Consider the following 24425-nt stretch of genomic DNA (forward strand, 5'->3'; position numbering starts at 1 on the left):
TAACCCATACGGCATGACGAGGTACTCATAGTGGCCTGATGTAGTACTAAATGCGGTTTTCCACTCGTCTCCCTTCCGAATACGCACCAGACTATACGCGCTCCTGAGATCCAGTTTTGTGAAGAACTGCGCTCCGTGGAACGATTCCACCGCCGTAGCGATGAGAGGTAGAGGGTAACTATACCCCACTGTGATGGCGTTTAGACCTCTATAATCGATACACGGACGCAAACCTCCCTCCTTTTTCCTCACAAAAAGAAACTCGAGGAGACGGGTGAAATGGAGGGCCGAATGTACCCCTGTCCCAGCGACTCCGTGACATATGTCTCCATTGCCAACGTCTCCTCCTGGGACAGCGGGTACACGTGACTCTTGGGAAGCGCAGCGTCTACCTGGAGATCTATCGTACAATCCCTTCCCGGTCGATAAGGTGGTAATTTAGTCGCTTTCACTTTACTGAAAGCGATTGCCAAATCGGCATACTGGGGGAATGCACACCGTGGAACCCTGGTCTGGACTCTCCACCGACGTGGCACCGATGGAAACTCCCAAACACCTTCCAGAACACTCCTCTGACCACCCCTGGAGAACCCCTGTCTCCACGAAATTTTAGGATTGTGCCGGGCCAACCAGGGAGTCCCCAGCACCACTGGAAACGCAGGCGAATCAATAATAAAGAAACTGATACGCTCCCTATGATTCCCCTGCGTCACCATGTCCAGTGGGACCGTGGTCTCCCTGACCATCCCTGACCCTAATGGCCGGCTATCTAGGGAGTGCACGGGGAAGGGAGAATCTATCGGCACCAGCGGAACCCCTAACTTAAGGGCGAGTCCGCGATCCATAAAGTTCCCAGCTGCGCCTGAATCGACTAGCGCCCTATGCTGGGAAGAGGGAAAAAGTAAAGGAAAAAAGTTAAGACAAACATGTGGCCAACAAGGGGTTCTGGGTGAGTTTGATGCTGACTCACCTGGGGTGACCGAGAAGCGTTCCGCCTGCCATCTCTACTCCCAGACGGACCCCCAGCACCGATCAGACGTGTGTCCTCTCCGACCACAGTTGGTGCAGGGAAGGCCTCCTCCTCCGGTACCCCTCGGCGCAGCCCCTCCCAACTCCATCGGAATGGGAGCGGAGGGGCTGGGTGGTGGAATGCACAGGACCCTCTCTGAACGCCAAGGGCAGCCAGCAGATTATCCAGTCGAATGGACATGTCAATCAGCTGATCCAGTGACAGAGTGGTGTCCCGACACGCTAACTCCCGGCGGACGTCCTCTCGGAGACTACACCTGTAGTGGTCCATGAGGGCCCTGTCGTTCCACCCAGATCCGGCTGCCAAGGTCCGGAACTCCAGCGCGTAATCCTGGGCGCTCCTCCTCTCCTGCCTGAGATGAAATAGTCGTTCTCCCACCGCTCGGCCGTCTAGAGGGTGATCAAACACGGCACGGAAGCGGCGGGAAAACTCTGGGTAGTGCTCCCGCGCTGAGTCTGGGCCATTCCAGACTGCGTTCGCCCACTCCAGAGCACGACCCGTGAGGCAGGAGATGAGGACACTCACCCTCTCTGCTCCTGAGGGAGTGGGTCTGATGGTGGCCAGGTATAGCTCCAGCTGAAGCAGAAACCCTGGCAACCCGCCGCAGCTCCATCATAAGCCTTCGGTAGCGTCAGACGGAGGGTGCTGGAGTCGGGAGATGGAGAGTCCGGAACCGTGGGTGCCGAAGGTGGAGAGAGGAGACCACTCCTCTCCCATCGGTCCATTCTCTCCATCACTTGATCCATCGCGGTTCCGATCCGATGGAGGACGGTGGTGTGGTGGAGAACCCGTTCCTCCATCGATGGGAGAGGGTTGGCTGCTGCTCCTGCTGACTCCATTCAATTTGATAGGTGCGGGATTCTGTAATGCTCCGGGTGTCGTGGGTGTGGAGTCAACTGCAGGAAACAGAATTTCAATGCTGTGCGTCTTTTTAATCGCGCTTAACACACCACAGGGTGCTCACAAAAGTAACATACAAAAACACAACAGAGCCGAAGGTTACAATGAAATAATCCCGCACAACAACCAGGCGGGCCGGCTGTCTAATAAAGACAAACTAATTAACCCTACACAGGTGCTACCACTAAACATACAAGGAGGGGGAGGAAAAAACAATCAGTGGCAGCTAATAGGCCGGTGACGACGACCGCCGAGCGCCACCCGCCCGGGAAAAGGAAACACCCTCGGTCGGACTCGTGACAAATACATTTGCAAACATTTCTAAAACCCAGTTTTTGCTTTGTCATTATCGGGTATTGTTTGTAGATTGATGAGAATTTACATTTTTTAAATTTTAGAATAGGGCTGTGACGTAAAAAAAATGTGGAAAAAGTTAAGGGGTCTGAAAACTTTTCGAAAGCATTGTATTTGAAGCCTCCAGACAAAGTGGTGAATGGAAAGAGACGTCTGTTACACAAACAACAAAACGTGTAATAACATTTGCCGATTGTCATTAGGACAAAATTAATGACCCCACTGCTGTCCGCACGTGTCTCGGTTTTGGCCACTCATCTCTGCCTTAGCAACATGTCAGTGTTCTTGTTGAACCACATCATATTTTGCATAGGATATACCACCTGTTTTCAAGTCCATTTGCAAGTGTTTCATGCCTCTGACATAAAGTAATGATAGATAATGATGTAATAAGCATAGAGGTTTCTTGACATTTTGTTTCCATTGTTGTGATAGGCTCATGTTTTACCGGGACGCCATACCAGACCGCACTGCCTTACTTTCACCCCTGGGTTTTATGCACTTTTTGCTCAAGCCCATGCCTCATTTGACTACAGCCACACAATACATCCTCCCCTTACACATAACATTTAAGCAAAGTTACATGTCTACACAGATTCAGGTAACACATTGGTTTCTTTGTAGGTAATGACAATCCGTCATGTCATCTGCTTCATGGCCCACGTGCCATCAGGCAACTCTACCAGCTCACACCCAGGGCTTGAGTTGAAGGGGGTGTTGCCAAGATGAACATGAACCTCCTCCCTCCAGTAGAGGAAAAGCTGCATACAGTCCACACACTGCTGCTCTCTCGCTGCTTGTGGTTGAGGCTACTTCCTGACCTTCTTCCGCTTCTTCTTGTTCTTTCTGGTTTGAGTATTACCAGAGTTTATTCTTGGGACTAGAGGAGTCATATTCAGGTAATATTGACTAGGCTCATTCACGACAGTATACAGGCAAGAACTGGGGCATTTTCAACTTCCATGAATTGAGTACAGATCCTTGTGACATGGGGCTGTGCATTATCATGCTGAAACATGAGGTGATGGTGGAGGATGAAATGCACGGCAATGGGTCACAGGATCTCGTCACGGTATCTCTGTGCATTCAAATTGCCATTGATAAAATGCAATTGTGTTTGTTGTCCGTAGCTTATGCCTGCCCATACCATAACCCCACCATGGGGCACTCTGTTCATAACGTTGACATCAGCAAACCGCTCACCCACACAACGCCATACACACTGTCTGCCATCTTCTATGTACAGTTGAAACCGATTCATCTGTGAAGAGCACACTTCTCCAGGGTGCCAGTGGCCATCAAAGGTGAGCATTTTCCCAATGAAGTTGGTTACGGCACCGAACTGCAGTAAGGTCAAGGCCCTGGTGAGGATGACAAGCATGTAGATGAGTTTCGCTGAGACGATTTATAACAGTTTGTGCAGAAATTCTTCGCTTAGTCAAACCCACAGTTTCATCAGCTGTCCGGGTGGATGGTCTCAGACTATTATCCCACAGGTGAAAAAGTCAGATGTGGAGGTCCTGGGAAGGGCATGGTTACACGTGGTCTGCAGTTGTGAGGCTGGTTGGACGTACTGCCAAATTCTCTAAAATGACATTGGAGACAGATTATAGTAGAGAAATTATCATTAAATTATCTGGCAACAGCTCTGCTGGACATTCCTGCAGTCAGCATGCTAATTGCACGCTCCCTCAAAACTTGAGGCATCTGTGGCATTTGTGTTGTGTGACAAAACTGCAGATTTTACAGTGGCCTTATATTGTCCCCAACACAAGGTGGATGGACAATCTTGGCAAAGGAAAAATACTCACTAAGAGGGATGTAAACAAATTTGTGCACAAAATTTGAGACAAATAAGCTTTATGCGCTTATGGAAAGTTTCTGGGATATTTTATTTCAGCTCATGAAACATGGGACTGACACTTTACATGTTGCGTTTATATTTTTGTTCAGTGTATACAGATGCCAGATGTATAAAAGGTTAATTGCAGGGGGGCTGGGCATTTCCCACAGGCGGTTATTCATCGGAAGAACTGTATAAAAAAGCAACACCCCAATAAATAACCTTTCTTAAAATTAAATGTTGCAAAAAGTAATTAGTTAAGAAGTGGAGGGCGTTCAATCAACGTGAGTCGAGGTGCAACCAAAACATTAGCTCATCATTGAAAAAGCAAAGGCGCAACGCTCGCTCACCAGTTTAACTATTAAAAGCTTCTTAAAAGTAATTAAGTCATTTTAAAATCATCTGAAAGCATTTCACTAAATAACACAAAGACATGTCAAATCAGGTAATGACTGAAGGAAGTATGCTTTAAATTCATTTCTCTCAGTCATTAGATGTTTTGGTCACTCTCACTTCTAACAAGTGCTAGAGAGCATCAGAGAGACACATACTTGTTCCCGAGAGTCGTAGCTTTCAGGAATGGGGTCATAATATTTTGTCGCTACAGTTACAATACTAGAGCCAAATTCAGATAAAGACAAAATAATCAACATGCTACATAGGTTGTAGAAACCCCCCAAAACTCTAGAAACTACACTATAGACCAGGGTTCCCAAAATGTTTCACTTGGGACCCCCTTCCCGCTGTTTGGGCACCACTGCTATAGACAACCACCATAGTCCTTTTAATTTTGGCACTCAACGTCAGATTGTGTGGCTGGAATATTTTTGCAGATACTTTATTAATGTTCAGAATTGATCAAAAGGCCAGTCTAAATAAATTTAAAAAACAGTCCGGATCTGGCTTGCAGGCCGCCAGTTGAATAGCCCTGATGTAGGGAATCTATTTTCAGGTGTATCTTTTATGCCTGCTATGTTAGGTTATGGGCGCAGAATGACAACACCTCACCTGATTGGTCAGAAGAAAAGGCAATGCGCTCATGTGATTGGTCAGAGAAAAAGGTAATGCGGTCACCTAATTGGTTGGGAAAAAAAGCATGGCCAGCAACAGAGCCATCATGTCTTTCTCTTGCAGAAGTGTGTTGCATTATGGGTATAAAATATGTCAGACTTGCGACTACATGACCTTTACAACAACCATGTGATCAAAGGTCATAAACTTTCGACTGCTGTCAACTGGAAATTTCTGCCGTTTCTCCCCACCAACTGAAACTTGAAATTGGAACCAAAGCATTGTGGGAGACAACCTCTAATCCTTTTCATATTGTTTACCCAGAATGTGAACTGATGTACATGTATAGTCTAATCCTTTTCTGTACAGTAAGTGTTTTGTCCTTCATGTGATTTAATAAAATGTATGTTCTTTACATGCTTACTGACAAAAGCAACATAAAGGTTGAGAATTAAAGAAATACACTCCAGCTGTGGTGATGCTGACATGCTATCAATTACTATACAGTAAGAATATTTGGGGACTCCATTTAATCACATCTATTACAATTCCATGCTGCACAATCACAAATAATAACGAGGAAGGTACTAGGGCCTGAAGTAATGGAAACAAAATATCAGTGTTATGCTGAAGTAAAATGTTATGTTGAAGTACTGAAATTCCCACAGAAGAATGTTGTTTCTTAACGTTCTCGGAACAATTTGAGAACAATACTTTAAATAAAACCATGTAGGAAACATTATCATTGGTGTAAAGTACTTAAGCAAAAATATTTTAAAGTACTACTTAAGTAGTTTTTGTTGGGTATCTGTACTTTTCTATTTATATTTTTGACAACTTTCTACTTCACTAATGAAAATAATGTACTTTTTACTTCATACATTTTCCCTGACACCCAAAAGTATTTGATACATTTTGAATGCTAAGCAGGACAGGAAAATGGTCAAATTCATGTACTTATCAAGAGAACAGCCCTGGTCATCCCTACTACATCTGATCTGTCTGACACACTAAACACACATGCTTAGTTTGTAAATGATGTCTGTGTTGGAGTGTGCCCCTGGGTGTCCATAAATTCAAAACATTTAAAAAATGGGTCCGTTTGCTAAACATAAGGAATTTGAAATTATTTCTACTTTTACACTTAGCCAAGGCTTGTGCAAGGCTACTTATAGGCCCAACATATGAACATAGTAATCACTGCTCCAGTCAGTGTTCCTCTTTATGTTCCTCTTTATCCAATGATCCTTACCACCAGGAACTTGAATCCAAGCCCTGTCCTGTTGTATAGGACCAATGAGATTAGGATTAACCTGGTTTGAGTGGCAGGAGGAAAACAATCACTATCGTGCCTCTCTCCGTGGCTATGGCATTAAATTGACCCTAGGCACAGATCTAGGATCAGCTTCCTCTCCCCCAATCCTAACCATAACCATTAGTGGGAGATATACAAACCTGACCCAAGATCACCATCTAGGGCAGGGATGCGCAACTTTGATGGGGCTGGGGGCCATAAATAACCTGAACTCATCATGCGGGGCTGCAGGTAGCCTAGTGGTTAGAGCGTTGGGTCAGTAACCGAAAGGTTGTTGGATTGACTCCCCGAGCTGACAAGGTAAAAGAAACTCTGTCGTTCTGCCCTTGAACAAGGCAGTTAACCCACTCTTCCCCAGTAGGCTGTCATTGTAAATAAGAATTTGTTCGTAACTGACTTGCCTAGATAAATTAAAAGTGGCTTGTGGGTCTGCGTCCGTACCCACACATTCAGTCAGAGCCTGCCCTAGCCTTTTGGGGGCCCTAAGCGAAGTTACCTTCACAGACCACTGAGAGAATTCCTGAGGCAGCTGGGGTTGTTATTAGTGCCAGTCCTAACAGATAAATGTTTGTGTTGTGAGAAAACAGTGGCAAATGAAATCTGCAATGCAATGTTTTGAATCTATGACCTACGTCATTTATTGATAGAGGATGACCTCAACGCACACTCCATTGCGGTTAGCAGTTCAAGAAAACTGTCAAACTACAACTTGCCATTGACAGCATGACAATGAGTGACAAAGGAGGTCACATGATAGCACAAACAGATCTGGGACCAGTGTAGGGCACTTCTATCAGTCACACATACTGTACAGCGGAGTTCCATGTACTAATTTATCGAAACCTTGTAGAAACACGTGTTAAGTTGTTTGCCTGATTGCAGTTTCTCTTCAGCTATAACATTCCACTAATGCTTAGCATGACTTGAGTGGCAAGGAGTGGAATGATAGCTAAAGAGACAGGTACCCAGGCTACAATAAACCTCCTTAAGTACTACACTAGACAAGTGCCAAGGAAATAGGCATGTAGTGTGTGTACAGTGTTATGATAAGGGTTGGGTGGCCATGCAAGAAAAGGGAAACACCTGCTCATCTCCGGCCGTGACTGTAAATGAAAGTCAAGCTGGTATTTTCATTTCACCTGAAATGGAAATGGTCTCTAGTTTCAAGTTTCTGGGAAATAAAACAATACGAGCGAGAAAATACCCCTCAAAACCCATGAATCACCCGAAGTAAAACAGGAAGGAGTATGGAGTTAATGAGGGGGGAAAAAGACAAAGTGACTGCAAAATTCTCATGAATTGTTTGTTGCTTCTACAGTAGCTCTGTCGTATATTTAGCCCTGTCCAGCAGACCTGGGTTCAAATACTATTTGAATCTTTCAAATACCTTGAGTGTTTGCTTTAGGTAAATCCTGTCTGAAATGACAGGTGGGCGGGGTTTGCATATTAGGGACTTTTCTACTGGTTTCATTGCAACATGCCAGCTCAACCAGGCACACTTAAACTATTTGAAATGATGTCAAATAGTATTTGAACCCAGGTCTGCTCTCCAGCTCTGGCCCCTTGTGGTCAAGGTGTCCTTTCTGTGCAGTGATCAACAGGATCTGGACGCTGCTCAATACCGTAAATTAATCTGGAGTCCATGACACACTGCACTTCCTCTCTGGTTTGTATTTTGGCTCATGCTATGGCAGTAAACAGGAATACACAGTTGAACAGCATGCTCCTGGTGTGAAACGTCCACAGAGGCTGGACTCAAGAACTTTAACTCGAAATAAACTGGAACAATCTCGGTATCACAAAGCACAATTCTTACAGTGCCCTCAGTGCCATTCTTGTGTAAGCAGTTATACACCCCCAATATGACACAATGTAAAAACTGTGAAGGGCTTAATGCTGGAAGGTTCTAATGCACTATAAGCATTCACATATTTCACAATAACAAGGGCTCTTTATGTCACGTCTCATACTTTTTTTCCTTAACAGGCCTAGTTCAAAGGAAATTCTTGAGAGTTAGGTGTTAGCCAGACAAGTTCAGACCATACTTGGCATTTGAAATATGAAGACATCCAAGCACTGATTCATCCCCCTCTATCTATCTGATACGTTGGAAGCTGGAGATTAGATTTTTGTGTCCCAAATGGCAACCGATTTCTTATGTAATGCACTACTTTTGACCAGGGTCCATAGAGCTCTGGTCAAAAATGGTGCTCTATATAGGGAATAAGGTGCCATTTGGTATGCAGTCATTGTTTTGTGTAGGGCTTACTAAGGCCTCACATACAGTACCATTCAAAAGCTTTGCCAAGTGTGTGCAAAGCTGTCATCAAGGCAAAGGGTGGCTACTTTGACAAATCTAAAATCTAAAATATATTTTGATGTGTTTAACACTTTTTCGGTTACTACATGATTATATATGTGTTATTTCATAGTTTTGATGTCTTCACTAATAAAATAAAGAAAAACCCTTGAATGACTAGGTGTGTCCAAACGTACTGCATGCTTTTGTAGACATATAATAAATATTAGCATTTTCCATTTGTGAGAGAGGCAATCCCTGATGCTCTACATAACCTATATGATCGCATAAACATAGTGTGTTGATGTCACGACGTCACCGACCTTCTAGCCATCACTGATCCATTTTTCGTTTTCCATTGGTTTTGTCTTGTCTTCCTTCACACCTGGTTCCAATCCCATCAATTACATGTTGTGTATTTAACCCTCTGTTTCCCCTCATGTCCTTGTTGGAGATTGTTTGATTGTATGTTTTGTGCTAGTTATGTGTCGGTGTGCGAACGGTTTTGTACCCACTTTATTATTTTTTGTATATTTTAGTTTTTGGAGTTTTAGGAGCACTTATTAAACGACTCCATTTATACCAAGTTCGTTCTCCTGCGCCTGACTTCCCTGCAACCAACATGCACCCATTACAGTTGAGTTAAATGTCAGATTGTTTGATTTTGAGTAATCCCGACCACAGAGATGCAATACCACACACAGCTTCAAAAGACTACCAATAATAGCATGGCAATATGTCTAGGATGTAGACATAACAATGTCATAACTACATATCAGACAAACGTTCATTTTTTTTCTCTGTATCATTAAAGGACTGGGTTCCAAAAAATTATATATTGACAACGTCTTTTATTAGAGAGAGAAAAAAAATATATATATAGCTATGCACTCACGCCCCACTAGCCCACTACAAGGGCAATATCCTTCTCTGCTCTTGCCTCCTGGTGAAGCCCCCTGGTGATAGTTTCCGAGCACCATGGTGTCCTTCCAGATTCCGTTGACCAGGCAGCAGGCATCGGTCCGCTTCACCGAACTCGTAGAACCTCTGCGCCAACAGGTTGTTGATCTGTATGCAGAATGATTCACAGGTCACCGTTCCGAGCTGGTTCCCTTCCTCCATGTTGGTCAGCTGGAAGAGCTTGTAGCAGATCTCAAACTGCTCCCTGGGCTCCTGCTCCTCCTGCCCCAGTGCAGCCGGACGCAGTCAGCCAGAGACGTGTCGAACCTCTTTCAACCTAACTTGTTCTCCCCAATTAAGGTGTCACCAGCCTCCTGTGGTAGAAGTCACAAGCAGCCATGTTACAAGACAAGCTAATGGATTCTCAGTATTGATTCATTCTTAGCAGTAGCACCAGTAATCAATATTTCAGGCCACATGAAAATATATTAATCTTTACTCCCCAAATTACTGAGATTGTGTCCAGACAATTACTATATGATAGGCTACCAATAGCAGAAGATGGCAAGTGCACATTTACAGAAGGCCTAGGCTTTCGGATCTGTGGTCAAACAATGCACAGTGAAGCTGTCTCTTCTTCAAGTTGAACAATTCTCTATGACTAACAGATGGTGTACATTTGGCCTACTTTATTTCAAGTATAATACCTTACCTGCTCTGTCTAATGAATTGCCATCTTGCACAACAAATGGCTTGGAAACATCTGGAAGTCTTTGCAGAAATTGTGTTTTGAAAGGTGTGTTTCAAAATTACCATAGCCACGAACCCAAATAACACAGGATCAATGTTGTGAGGTTATATTGTATACATTTTGAGAAAAGTCCTTGAAAATGTCTGAAGATTACAGCAGCCAGAGGTCTTCATATCAGAGTGTGTGGAATTTTTCAGAAAGTATTCATACCCCTTGACTTATTCCACATTATGTTGTGATACAGCCTGAATTCAAAACTGATTATCACACAATACCCCATAATGACAAAGTGAAAACATGTTTTGAGATTTTTTTGCAAATGTATTGAAAATGAAATACAGTAATATCTCATTTACATACGTATTTACACCCTTGAGTCAATATACAGTATGTTAAAATCACATTTGGCATCTTGGCTCTGCCAAGACTCAGCTGTGAGTCTTTCTGGGTAAGTCTCTAAGAGCTTTGCACACCTGGATTGTACAATATATGCTCATTATTATAAAAAAAAAATATTCAAGCTCTGTCAAGTTGGTTGTTGATCATTGCTAGACAGCCATTTTCAAGTCTTGCCAAGCTAATTTAAGTCAAAACTGTATCTAGGCCACTCAGGAACATTCAATGCTGCCTTGGTAAGCAATGTATTTTTGACCTTGTGTTTAAGGTTATTGTTGGAAAGCAGAGTAAATCAGTTATTCTTCTAGGATTTTGCCTGTGCTTAGCTCTCTTCCGTTTCTTTTTAATCCTAGAAAACTCTCTAGTCCTTGCTGATTACAAGCATACCCATAACATGATGCAGCCACCATCATGCTTGAAAATATGAAGAGTGGTACTCAGTGATGTGTTGTGTTGGATTTGCCCCAAAAATAACACTTTTTATTCAGGACAAAGGTAATTTCATTGCCACATTTTTTGCAGTTTTATTTTAGTGCCTTATTGCAAACATGATGTATGTTTTGGATATTTTTATCCTGTACAAGCCTTCCTTTTTTAAACTGTCATTTAGGTTAGTATTGTGGAGTAACTACAATATTGTTGATCCATCCTCAGTTCTCTATTATGTGTAAAGTGAAATCCCAGAGCGATTTCCTTCCTCTGCGGCAACTGAGTTAGGAAGGATGTCTTTATCTTTGTTGGGACTGGGTGTATTGATACACCATTCAAAGCCTAATTAATAACTTCACCATGCTCAAAGAGATATTCAATGTCTGCTTTTTATTTTTACCCTTCTACCAATGGGTGCCCTTCTTTGCAAGCCATTGTTTAAACCTCTCTGATGTTCGTGGTTGAATCTGTGTTTGATATTCACTGCTCGACTGAGGGACCTTACAGATAATTGTATGTGGTGTACAGAGATGAGGTAACCCTTCAAAAATTATGTTAAACACAATTACTGCACACAAAGTGAGTCCATGCAACATATTATGTGACTTGTTAAGAAAACAAATCACTCCTGAACTTATATCGGCTTGCCATAACAAAGAGGTTGGATATTTATTGACTCAAAATACAGTATTTCAGCTTTACATTTTTTATGGGGTATGGTGTGTAGGCCAGGGACACAAAAATCTAAATGTAATACATTTTACATTCAGTGTGTAACACAACAAAATGTGGAAAATGTCACGGGGCATGAATAGCTTCTGAAGGCACATCTTCATAGTGCGCTCAAAATGGAATGTTTGATAACATCGATTATAATCAATAATTTGCAAGCTGCATCGGGCGCATAAGCATAACTGCCTGATATGGCAACTGCTTGGCATCTGACCGCAAGGTGCTACAGAGGGTAGTGTGTACTGCCCAGTACATCACTGGGGCCAAGCTTCCTGACATCCAGGACATATACAGTATACTAGGCGGTGTCAGAGGAAGACCAAAAAAATCAAAGACTCCAGTCACAGACTGTTCTCTCTGCTAACCCACGGCAGGTGGTACCAGTGCACCAAGTCTAGGACCAAAAGGCTCCTTAACAGCTTCAACCCCCATGCCATAAGACTGCTGAACAATTCATCAAATAGACACCTGGACTCTTTACATTGACCCCCCTCCCTTTGTTTTAAATTGCTGCTACTCGCTGTCTATTATCTATGCATAGTCACTTTACAAATGACCTCGACTAACCTGTACCTCCTGTATATAGCCTTGTTATTGTTATGTAATTTTCTTGTGTTACTTTTTGATTTTATTCCAAATATTTTTACTTTAGTTTATTTAGTAAATATTTTCTTAACTCTATTTCTTGAACTGCATTGGTGGTTATGTATGTCAGTCACAATTGTTTCAAGGCTTAAAAATCCTTATTTAACCTGTGTAACGATCCTCTTCCTGTGAATGACAGGACCAAGGCACAGCGTGAGACGTGTTCATGATATTTTATTAAAATCAGAACACTAGAAAGAAAAATAACAAAGAGGAAAATGAACAGTTCTGTAAGGAAACTAACAATTACAGAAAACAACTATCCACAAAACCCATGTGGGCAAGAGCTACCTAAGTATGGTTCCCAATTAGAGACAACGATAGACAGCTCTCCCTGATTGAGAACCATACCAGGCCAAAAACAAAGAAATACAAAAACATAGAAAAAATAACATAGAATGTCCACCCTAGTCACACCCTGGCCTAACCTAAATAGAGAATAAAAGCCTCTCTATGGCCAGGGCGTGACAACCTGTCTCTTTCCCTTCATCTACAATGATTGAAGAATATTTAACAGATGACATCAATAAGAGATCATAGCTTTTACCTGGATTCACCTGGTTAGTCTATGTCATGGAAAGAGCAGGTGTTCCTAATGTTTTGTACAATCAGAGTATAAGCTCTGTTATATAATGTTATTACCATCATTTGTCAACAGAGCTGTTTTGCTTTCACTTTTACTTATAAATCTGACATTTCTATTGGATTCCACGTCAAATTTCGTCCAACACCCAATTGATATTTAAAGAAAAAAAAATCTAATTATGTTGGATTTGATTTATAAACCACAGATAGCATGACTGTGGCAGTGTTAATATTTCACCAGTAGAGGGAAGCGTCCGTGACTTCTTTACATTGTTATATAGGCTATTTGTGTTATCAGCAACAACATTGTCTTCCAGAAGCGAGCTGTAATGATGGACCTCTCTCACAGGGAAAATTATAACCCAAGAACCTCCTATTCAGACCCAAAAATACCAGAGAGAGAATAACATTAAAAAAATAATCCCTTAGTAAAAATAACTAAAGGTTCCTCAAATCACACAGTGATTATAGAGGGAAAATCACCCAAGGCACAACTGTTTTGCCTCTGCTTGTCAGCACAAATATTTACCCATACACTGCAAGCCAGATGAGGTGAAATATGAGCATCAGGCTTACATGTTGACAGACTGTCTGTCTCTGTCTACGTCCCAAATTATAACCTATTATTCCATACATAGTGAATTACTTTTGACCAGACCCCGATGAGCCCTGGTCAAAACATTTTAGTGGTGCTGCCATGCCAAATAATGTCCCCCTGATGACCTAATGATTCGAATTTTGGAGATCATTACAGCCTAAATTACATTATTTTCATTATTGCTATGTAAACAAGGCTGATTTCCGATGACATTTTCACCGTTCAAACAAGTTTTGTTTAGCTAATAAAATGAAAACATTACTTCCAACTACTTTTGGGTACCTTGTTAACATTACAACATGAAATACATGTCTTAAACATTGCTACGATCCGGAAATGGCAAAGAAAACGTGTAATCTGTTTGACACATTAAAGTTACTTACCGTACAGATCAGGAAGTCAGCTCCATTCATATGCAAATCCATTTGATTCATATACAGGCTTGTCTGGCTGCCATGTGTTTTATTTTAACCTGCCCTTCCCTTACTTACACTGAAGCAATTTAATTTCAGTAGTCCTCAACTATGATTTTTTTTTCTTCTTCTATTTCACATAGCTCATTAGTACACCCTTATGGTTGAATATATATGTATGTATCTATTGCATGTCCTAGGATACAACAATGAATAATGTGGAACAAATAAATACCATCAAAGGATACCTTACAACTTACAATAATGAACACCTTGTGAAACAGATGTGAAAACCAACCTGGCAATATTTAAGATTTTAATACATAAACGTGGATATTTTTGGCACAGTTGTGTCATGAATTAAAAAAAATTGCCAATTTTTTTTTGTACACTCACATGGCAATCATAGACTAAAATACTGAATTCTGGTGTGTGGAATTTTGAGGAGGTGGTGGCTGTGTGGGTGGGAGGTTCTGCCTGCCACTTGTTCTCAACAGGCAGCCAGTCTCGGGAAGGGGGACTTGAAGAGGGAGACTGCAAATGTCCAGGCACTCCTGCTCTCTTTGTTCTGCGTGTTTGCAGTGCTAGTGTTTTTAGTTCATTAATCTGTGTATCTCACATATTATGTGTCCAGTATGATAGAATGAGAAAACTTTCTTAGATGATAATGACAACAACAGTAGCTGTAGATGATGTCATGAAAAGTTGGAGGGTGGTTGGTAATGGAGGACATCGGGTGGATCCACGTCTGGGTGTTGGGCAGAACCCCTAGCTCCTGGAGAACTGGAGAAGAGTTTAAGGGAACAGGGTAGGAGAGAAAGACGTAAACAAGCAGACACACAGGTTACAGTCTACTGTGAGAAAATGTGATGGATTAGTGCAGTGTTATAAATGGGAGATATATACCTTCAAAACCTTTGGAAGGTACAGCCTACCTCAAGCTGGTCCCCGTCTGACTCAGAGCACAATCATGTTGATCCGAACTCACTGGTTCTGGTGGATGGGAAACCTCCTGGGGGCTTGGACAGTCAATAGTCCTAAGGTAATTTTGAGAGGTAAATTGAAAAGGTAAATTTTTATAAGCTCAGCATAACTTCCATTTCTTGCGTTCTCAAATGTCAACCAAAGCTTAACATACTTTGTCTAATGGGCTTCACCGAAGTGTAGGGTGATAGTGCTTTCAGTGGTCGACCGTCCAACTGGAGAAGATTGTTGGCTTTCACCGAGGTAACCCTAGGAAGACAGAGAAAAATATCAGTGTTAGGGAAACTAAAACTAGTTTCAAGTTATTTTGTGTGCAAATGCAAATTGTTATTATATGAGATTTTTAATATTCACCTTAAAATATGTAGACCCCTAATACAGTAGGAGCGAAAGAGCAGAAAGGTTTCCCAGGTCTCGCCTTCCTTTCGTCCTTCTTCCAAACCAAGTCATTCGCCTAGATGTCGTGTGCCCCTTCTTGATTCTGCTCCAATAGCCCTCCTTCTGTTTCTCCTGTGCCTTGTTGATATTCAGTCTCACCTTGATTGACAGGAATAAAATAAAATAAAACAGGATTAAATGCAATTATATTTCATATTACAAAAACATTTCTTACATATCTCTTGGAGGGCCAGAAAATAAACTAACAGAGGACAATCATTTTTACCTGGTCAAAAACCTACACATCCTTCTCAGTCCGTGCCTGAAGGTGGTCCTCAAAGGCGTTCTGATCTGGTTTGACAACTTCCACCACCTCAGGTGGGGTTTCAGTGAAAGTACATTATACAAAAATAGCAATAGATCAACAACAACACTATGTAAATCATGGGTGAACCGTGGGTTCAAGGATGTCCATCATCACCTTGGTGGTGGCCTCACCAGTCTTGTCCTTGATGGGTATCATAAAAAACGAAAATCTATTTTTGGTTCCAAGCACCCTTTTTAATGGGTTACAAAAGGGAATTCACAGTTAAGCATGTACTCTTCATTTACTGACCTTAAAACCTCTTTGGGCTAGGCGTGCCTCAAGCGACCCACCTCAACAACATCCAGTGAAATTGCAGAGCGCCAAATTCAAATGACAGAAATCGTAATATTAAACTTTCATGAAAATACAAGTGTCATAATTTAAAAGCTTAACTTCTTGTTAATCCAGCCGCTTTGTCAGAAAAGGCTTTAAGGCAAAAGCAGACCATTATCTGAGGACAGAGCCCCGCATACAAAAGCATTAAAAACATTTTCCAACCAAGCAGATGCATCGGGAAAGTCAGAAATAGCGATAAAATAAATCCTTTACCTTTGAAGATCTTCATCTGGTTGCAATCACAAGGGTCTCTGTTACATAACAAATGGTCCTTTTGTTCAAAAAAGTCATTTTTTATATCCCCAAAAAGTATGTTTATTTGGCGTGCTTCAGTCAATAATCCACCGGGTTCTCCTCGTTCCTGGATTTCGTGAAGGGTCCGACGAGGTCCACCCCTAACATTTAAAGTAGTCCAATGAGGTCCACCCTAACATTTAAAGTGTTAGAGAGAAGATACCTTATTCTTTCTTACCAGTGGCAGGTAGCCTAATGGTTAGAGCGTTGGACTAGTAACCGAAAGGTTGCAAGATTGAATCCATGAGCTAACAAGGTAAAAATCTGCTGTTCTGCCTCTGAACAAGGCAGTTAACCCACTGTTCCTAGGCTGTCATTGAAAATAAGAATTTGATCTTAACTGACTTGCCAAGTAAAATAAATCTGTGTCATGCAGATTTTCATATTTGTAAGGATACTGACACAAGTCAGGATCCCTGGGAACGTGCCCGGTCGATATTTGGTAATGAATACTACAAGTTTAGATAGCTGGCTAGACTAACTACAAATCAAAAATGTGTTAGCTGACATGGCTAATTGAGTGACTGTCAGAACAAAATAAAAACTGATGACGCACAACCACATTTCAAAATGGCACCTTGTGTATTCTACTATTCTCACTCTAAACAGTAAATTCAGACCTGAGTCCCCCCAAACAATTTTTTTATATATTCTTTGGGATTATATATATCTTTCTGTATATTTATCCACAGGCCTACAAAGGGTTTCCCATCCCTGGTCTAGAGGCAACTTCAGCCTACTTCCCCTCTGTGTGCTGAAACAGGAAACTGAAAGTGACAACATCTGAGGGACACACATATACTTTCAATCAAGTGACACAACGATAAAGAGATTCCTCAAAAGCAAAGGGGAAGTAAAATGTTTGATATTCTGAACATCTGAGCATTTTGATATCAACACATGTTGGTAGACACCCGCACACCCGCAGGGTCGCTGTTACCTTTTGTTCTTGTGTTGTGCTAGGAAAGACATGAAGAGTAAATAGTTTTCTCAATTGAATACAACATTCACGTCACATTCCAAGATTTCATTTCATTATGGGTAAACTCACAGGAAAATACACTGAGTATACAAAACATTTGCAATTCGTCAGGGCATGGACTCTGTCTGGCCAATGTTGACTCCAAAGCTTCCTGCAGTTCTGTCAAGTTGGCTGGATGTCTTTTGGGTGCTGGACCATTCTTGATACACACAGGAAACCATTGAGCGTGAAAAACACAGCAGCATTGAGGTTCTTGACACACTCAAACAGATGCGCCTGGAACCTACTACCATACCCCGTTCAAAGGCACTTCAATATTTTGTCTTGCACATTCACCTTCTGAATGGTACACATACACAATCGATTCAGCGCATCACTGGGGGCGAGCTCCCAGCCATCCAGGCGGAATGGTGGAATGTTCTCTCCATGCTCCTGTCCGGCAGGTGGTACAGGTGCATCAAGGCTCAGACCAACAGACTCTTTAACAGCTTCTATCCCCTGGACATAAAACAGACTATCCACACTGACTCTATGTCCATCCACAGGTCTCTACCCACTCAGACACAAATGATGTTGCTGCTAAAAAGATGATTGATTAGATGTGTTGGTCCCGCTTTAAATGGTGTTCAGCTTATAAAGGCTTCATAAAGCCTTCATAAGCACTACATACATGTTCTACAAAGCATCTATAACCGTATGCCATGCTTTATAAAGGGTTCATAAATGTGGCATAACTGTGTGACATAGTCACCAATGTCAAATGTGACATAATCCAGTATGTTGAATATTATATAATCATGTGCTTTATAAAGGGTGACATGTGCTGAAGGATGGCACACGCTCTAAAGTGAAGTCATGTTAGTCACATTACACCTAATTTCGTTCCCAGACACTTCCGCCCAAATGCTTGGAAGGTCTGGTGGAACAACTCATCAAACTTGGCCTTCATTAGTTAGGGTTAGGTTTAAAATCTAATTTTAAGAAGAGAAATTGTAGAAATGGGAAGGGTTCAGCCATAATTATGACTTTGTGGCTGTTTTAACTATTAACGACCAGGGGGAATGATGACTAATACTTTACTCAGTAAGGTCCCTCCCATAGAATTCTATGGTCACTCCCACTAAGGCCAACTTTGAATGGTTGATATCCCAGGCTTATATAGGCTGTGTGCGCCATAGCCTGGGGACGATGTTACACCAAGAAACACTTACCTTGATGAAAGCCCCCAACATAAGGAAATTGAAAGTAGCTTTCTTCTGGAACCAAGTTCCATGTTCCTCATTACACAAACACACACACAACAATATAATGAGCCATACCGTGTGGTTCTGAACCCAGTCAGGTCTTTGACACATTCACCCACTCCCCCATTGAAAGATCAGTCACAAAATGTTAGTACCATTGTAACAGGTTGTAAACACATCCATAAAGACTCTATATTGCATGAAACTGTACTTACTTTAAAGTCAGACCCCTTTGGTCATTTATAACATATAGATAAATGCCTTATATCATATGACGCTATACTTACTATAAAGTCAGACACCTTTGCTCACTCATAATACATACATAAAGGCTTAATGATGTAACCACAAATGTATTAACACTTAGGGAATTATCAGTGACAGATTAAACACCTACATATTAAAGGCATGATTAAACCGTACATTTCTTTTTATTTTATACATTTAAATCAATAAAAAGTGAAGTTTCAAAAAGTCCAGCAATGCAATTTCATTGAACATTACACAGGGATGTGAATAGTGTAGCTTGTCCCTGAGCTGGCAGAGAAATGGTCCTTGCCTCTCTGCCTTCTGGAAGTACTGCATGTTTGTTCCAACCTTAAAAGTAACAACAAAGAAAGTTAGCAGGTCTGTTAAGAAATGCCTTTGTCACAACATCTGGATAAGGGCATTTATTTTCTGCACCAGAAAGAGTCGAAATGGCGAGATGGTAAAACATTCGATTCGTATGATTATATTCCGCTTTCATTTACGAATCTCATGACGTTACAATGAGACGTGGCTGTATCTAGGGGGATGTTTATTTAGCTGAACCTGTTAGCGAGCTAAATTTAATTAGCTAGCTAGTAATTAATGTGAAGTCGCTGAAATGATTTGAAATAACGATTGAGGTAGCTACGTAATCTAACTCAACACTTAACTGCTACAAATACATTTAAATTACAATAAATAAAGGTGAACTTACTAGTTTTTTGCTCTTCAGTTGGACCACAAGTGGGCATTTGATTTGCAAACTCATTACATGTGCGCTTACTGCGCTACAGAAACACCCCTAACCAAACAATAGTGCACCGAATTAAAGGGCAACTACTCTCAAAAAGCAAAAAGCTCAAAGCTGTTTCTTAGATTTTTCCCAGAACTTAAAAGTCATCCCCTGATGTGGTTTAAGCATTGGTGTGAACACAGAACATCCAATTATGTTTTTTTTTTTTTCTCGATTTAAAAGGTGTGAAAAAACTGGGTCAAAATCTGAAAAAAATTGAAGGGAATATGAAACCTGTAAAAACGAAACTGAAAAAACAGAATTTTATGAAAAACAGAATTAGGGAGAAAAAAACAGATTGTCACGCCCTGGTCTTAGTATTTTGTGTTTTCTTTATTATTTTGGTCAGGCCAGGGTGTGACATGGGTTTATTATGTGGTGTGTTTTGTCTTGGGGTTTTAGTAGGTATTGGGATTGTGGCTTAGTAGGGTTATCTAGAAAAGTCTATGGTTGCCTGAAGTGGTTCTCAATCAGAGGCAGGGGATTATCGTTGTCTCTGATTGGGAACCATATTTAGGCAGCCATATTCTTTGAGTGTTTCATGGGTGATTGTTCCTGTCTCTGTGTTTGTTTGCACAAGATAGGCTGTATAGGTTTTCACGTTACATTTTGTATTGTTCGTTTTTTCATCGTCATTAAACATGTATCAAGAATACCACGCTGCATTTTGGTCCGATCCTTGCTACACCTCTTCGTCAGAGGAGGAGATAGCTAGCTATGCACCCAGTAGGGGAGAGAGGTTGGGCCGTCCTAGAAATGTTTTAGAGAAATATAATACATACAATTTAGCAAACGCTTTTATCTAAAGCGACTTACAGTCATGCGTGCATACCTTTTTACGTATGGGTGGTCCTGGGAATAGAACCCACTATCCTGCTCACGCAATGCTCACCAAGATGCGTGACAAGGTTATAACTCCTTTGAGAAGCCTCATTTTAATGTTTTATAAAGCCATTTTAAAACACAGGTTTATGTCACATTTGACATTGGTGGTTAAGTCACACAGTTATGACACTTTATGAACCCTTTATAGAGCAGGACATATGGTTACAGATTATGTGGGCTGGCGCAGCAGTCTAAGGCACTGAATCTTAGTGCTACACTACACACCCTGATTCGATACCGGGCTGTAACACAACCGGCCGTGATCGGGAGTCCCATAGGGCGGCGCACAATTGGCACAGCGTTGTCTGGGTTAGGGGAGGGTTTGGCCGGGGTAGGCCTTCATTGTAAAATAAGAATTTGTTCTTAACTGACTTGCCTAGTTAAATAAAATAAAGGTTCAATTTGGGACACATTTATGTAGTCTTTATGAAGCCTTTATAAGCTGCACATCATTTCAAGCGGGACCAATGTATTATTACATTATGCTGCTGTCCATTGATTATTGATTGCCATTACTATTAGTATTTATCCTGCTACTGGTCATTCTTACACCTGTTTACATGTATTTATTACCATTAGTATATTACAATAAGTATATTACAATATCATACTACCAGTCACTTTTTATGTTTAAACCCACCTCAACCACTCCAGTACCCCTGCATATTGAATACGATACTGACACTGGCAAGTATATACACTATATATACAAAAGTATGTGGACACCACTTCAAATGAGTGGATTTGGCTATTTCAGCCACACCCGTTGCTGACAGGTGTATAAAATCGAGCACACAGCCATGTAATCTCCATAAACGTAGATTGGCAGTAGAATGGCCTTACTGAAAAGCTTGGTGACTTTCAATGTGGCACCATCATGGGATGCCACCTTTCCAACAAGTCAGTTCATCAAATTTCAGCCCTGTTGGAGCTGCCCCGGTCAATTGTAGGTGCTGCTATTGTGAATTGGAAACGTCTAGGAGCAACATTGACTCAGCCGCGAAGTGGTAGGCTACACAAGCTCACAGAACAGGACCGCAGAGTGCTAAAGCGAGTAGTGAGTAAAAACCCGTCTGTCCTCGATTGCAACACTCACTACTTCTTGAAACAACATTAAAACAATAATTATTCGCCGGGAGATTCATGAAATGGGTTTCCATGGCCGTGCAGCCGCACACAAGCCTAAGATCATCATGCGCAATGCCATATGCAAATATAATATTTTTTGTTCTATTTTCTATTATTATCTATATTATTATTATCACCGCATTGTTGGGTAAGCACTCTCAACGTAGGAATTTCAATGTACTGTTTTACACCTGCGGTATCCTGTGCACAGGGCGAATAAACTTTAAAACTTGCCTCCCTCTGCCCATTCATTGAGCACACACACACACACACACACACACACACACACACACACACACACACACACACACACACACACACACACACACACACACACACACACACACACACACACACACTCACACACTCCTCCTTCTCCAATCACCCTCTATTTTTCCTCAGATGCTGCCCCTCCCCCATGTTGGGAGAGCATATACCTAACCGTGACCATACTCTTCGCCCTTGTTAGCTAACCCCCCCCTCCAGCATAGGCTGGCTGTAGCTTCCTGTTTTTGTATTTGTTTCCCATGTTTAGCTGTACTGTATGGTTGTTGTCTGGCTGGCTGTGTAGGTTTAGGCCAACTGTACTACCACATGTCAGTCTGCTCCTCTTAGTCGATATACACAACACCACCTGTTGAACACCTGGTTTTGAGTGCTCGCCTCAAAGAAATCCAATTTAATTTGTCACATGCTTCATAAACAACATATGTAGATTAACAGTGAAATGCTTAATTCAAAACAATGCAGAGACTATTTTTTTTAAATAATAGAAGAAAAAATAAATAACACGTGGAATAAATACACAATACGTAATGATAGCCAAGTTATGTACACGCGGTACCAGTGCTGAGTAGATGTGCAGGGGTACGAGGTAACTGAGGTAGATATGTACTTGCCAGCTGGTCAGCGCATGCTCTGACGTCCTGGTAATCCGTCTGACTCTGCGACCTTGTGAATGTTAACCTGTTTAAAGGTCTCACATCGGCTACGGATGAGCCTCTATATCAGTAACTCCTCAGGAAAGTGGGTCTGTGGGATAGAACCTGTGTGAATTATTAATTAATAGTTTACTATTTATTAATAATTTTCACACAGAATATATTAACAGGCATGGGGATGAAAAAATTGGGAAAATGTGTCAATTTTAGAAATTATTGGTCCATCATTTTATTTGGACTAGTGCCCATCCTATTGTCTGCTGATGTCAAGATTATTCAGTAACATTTCTTATTATGCATCTTCAAGTCAATGGACCATTCAATCTTGCAAAAGTGAGCCAATGAGGCTTTTTATGATAAAGTGAAAAATATATCCCCCCAGTAGTGAACACAAATGACTACAGCATGTGAACCCAGGAATGCTTGCGGTGCGTACATTTTTACGAGGTCAGCATCTCTTTGTGTGCTATGGTGGGCTGTATTACCTCGTCTTTTATGGCCATGTTAGTACACGGTTAGAGGACATGTTGGAGATCTTAATGGGATACTTCGGGATTTTGGCAAGGAGGCCCTTTATCTACTTCCCCAGAGTCAGATAAACTCGTGGATACTATTTTTATGTCTTTGTGTACAGTTAGAAGTAGTTTTACGAGCCAGTTGCTAACTAGCGTTGCCTGTGCAGAGGCATAAATAGCTATGAGATTATGCTTATGAAATCTACACAGTCACCATATACTGTACCACCTATGCTCCTCAATGACTTTGAAGGACGTTTCACAAAGAACAATGCAAGAAATTTTTGTAATTTTGCCACTGGTGTCATACCCCAGGGCACCCCAAAGGACAGATGCTCTGTCAGACTCATCTACCTGATGTTTTGCCAGTAAGGCAGAAACTATTACCAAGTCGTAAATTAATTCACAACAAAGTCCCGGTATAAAGTTGTCATTGTGTTCACTATTGCTTTTTGTTCTCCATATGTGTTGTTTTTACAAATGGACATTTTCTTCATTATGTCACCTTTTCTCCAGTTGACAGGCTGGCGTTCGTACGACCGTTGTAAGACAGGGATTTCCTTGTCCTGAAACAAAACGGCAGTTATTTGCATGTTTTTCTGTCGCGTTTCTCCTCCTTTATTCAAATGAAAACAGAATCACTCCTGAGAGGAATTCACCTGGTCTGATGTGTGACTTGGGATGTGTTCTGACATGTTACCAATGTCCTTTAGCATCTGATTTTTTATGAGGTGATTCCAATTAAGTGTAATACGACTTGGCTTGTTGACATACAGTAAGTACTGGCCCCTTCTAACATCCCTTTGAAATCCACCTTTTGATCCACTGCGCCCTGCCTGCAATGATATGACTGCTTTTTTAAAGCAGTGATGAGGGTTATTATAGAATGTACAAAACCAGTATTTCATGAGAATCAACAGTTCTCTTTTTAACAGACTTGCCTGTTCCCAGCCAATAATGGTTGAGCCAATATCCTTTGTGTATTGGGCATGATTAAACAAGCAAAGGCAGCATCCAACCGTCGTAAAATGCCAGAGTGCTTTGGTAACAACATTTAGAGCTAGTTTATTGCATTGTCTCACCAGGCGGACTACACACTTTCTACTTCTCTTTATGGAAAGGACAAAA

The 24425-nt window shown here is 41.5% G+C and overlaps 1 long non-coding RNA gene across 1 annotated transcript; it reads right to left on the reverse strand.

Annotated features, from left to right (window-relative positions):
• Positions 1-9581: 9581 nt before the first annotated feature.
• LOC112223048 lies at positions 9582-14395 on the reverse strand. The gene is made up of 2 exons (XR_002949233.2): positions 14172-14395; positions 9582-10026 (listed from the first exon to the last, which is right to left on the reverse strand). It is a non-coding gene; the product is annotated as an uncharacterized LOC112223048 (long non-coding RNA).
• Between the last annotated feature and the right edge of the window lie 10030 nt (positions 14396-24425).

The sequence above is a fragment of the Oncorhynchus tshawytscha genome, linkage group LG02, assembly GCF_018296145.1.
Source record: "Oncorhynchus tshawytscha isolate Ot180627B linkage group LG02, Otsh_v2.0, whole genome shotgun sequence".
Classification (NCBI taxonomy): domain Eukaryota; kingdom Metazoa; phylum Chordata; class Actinopteri; order Salmoniformes; family Salmonidae; genus Oncorhynchus; species Oncorhynchus tshawytscha.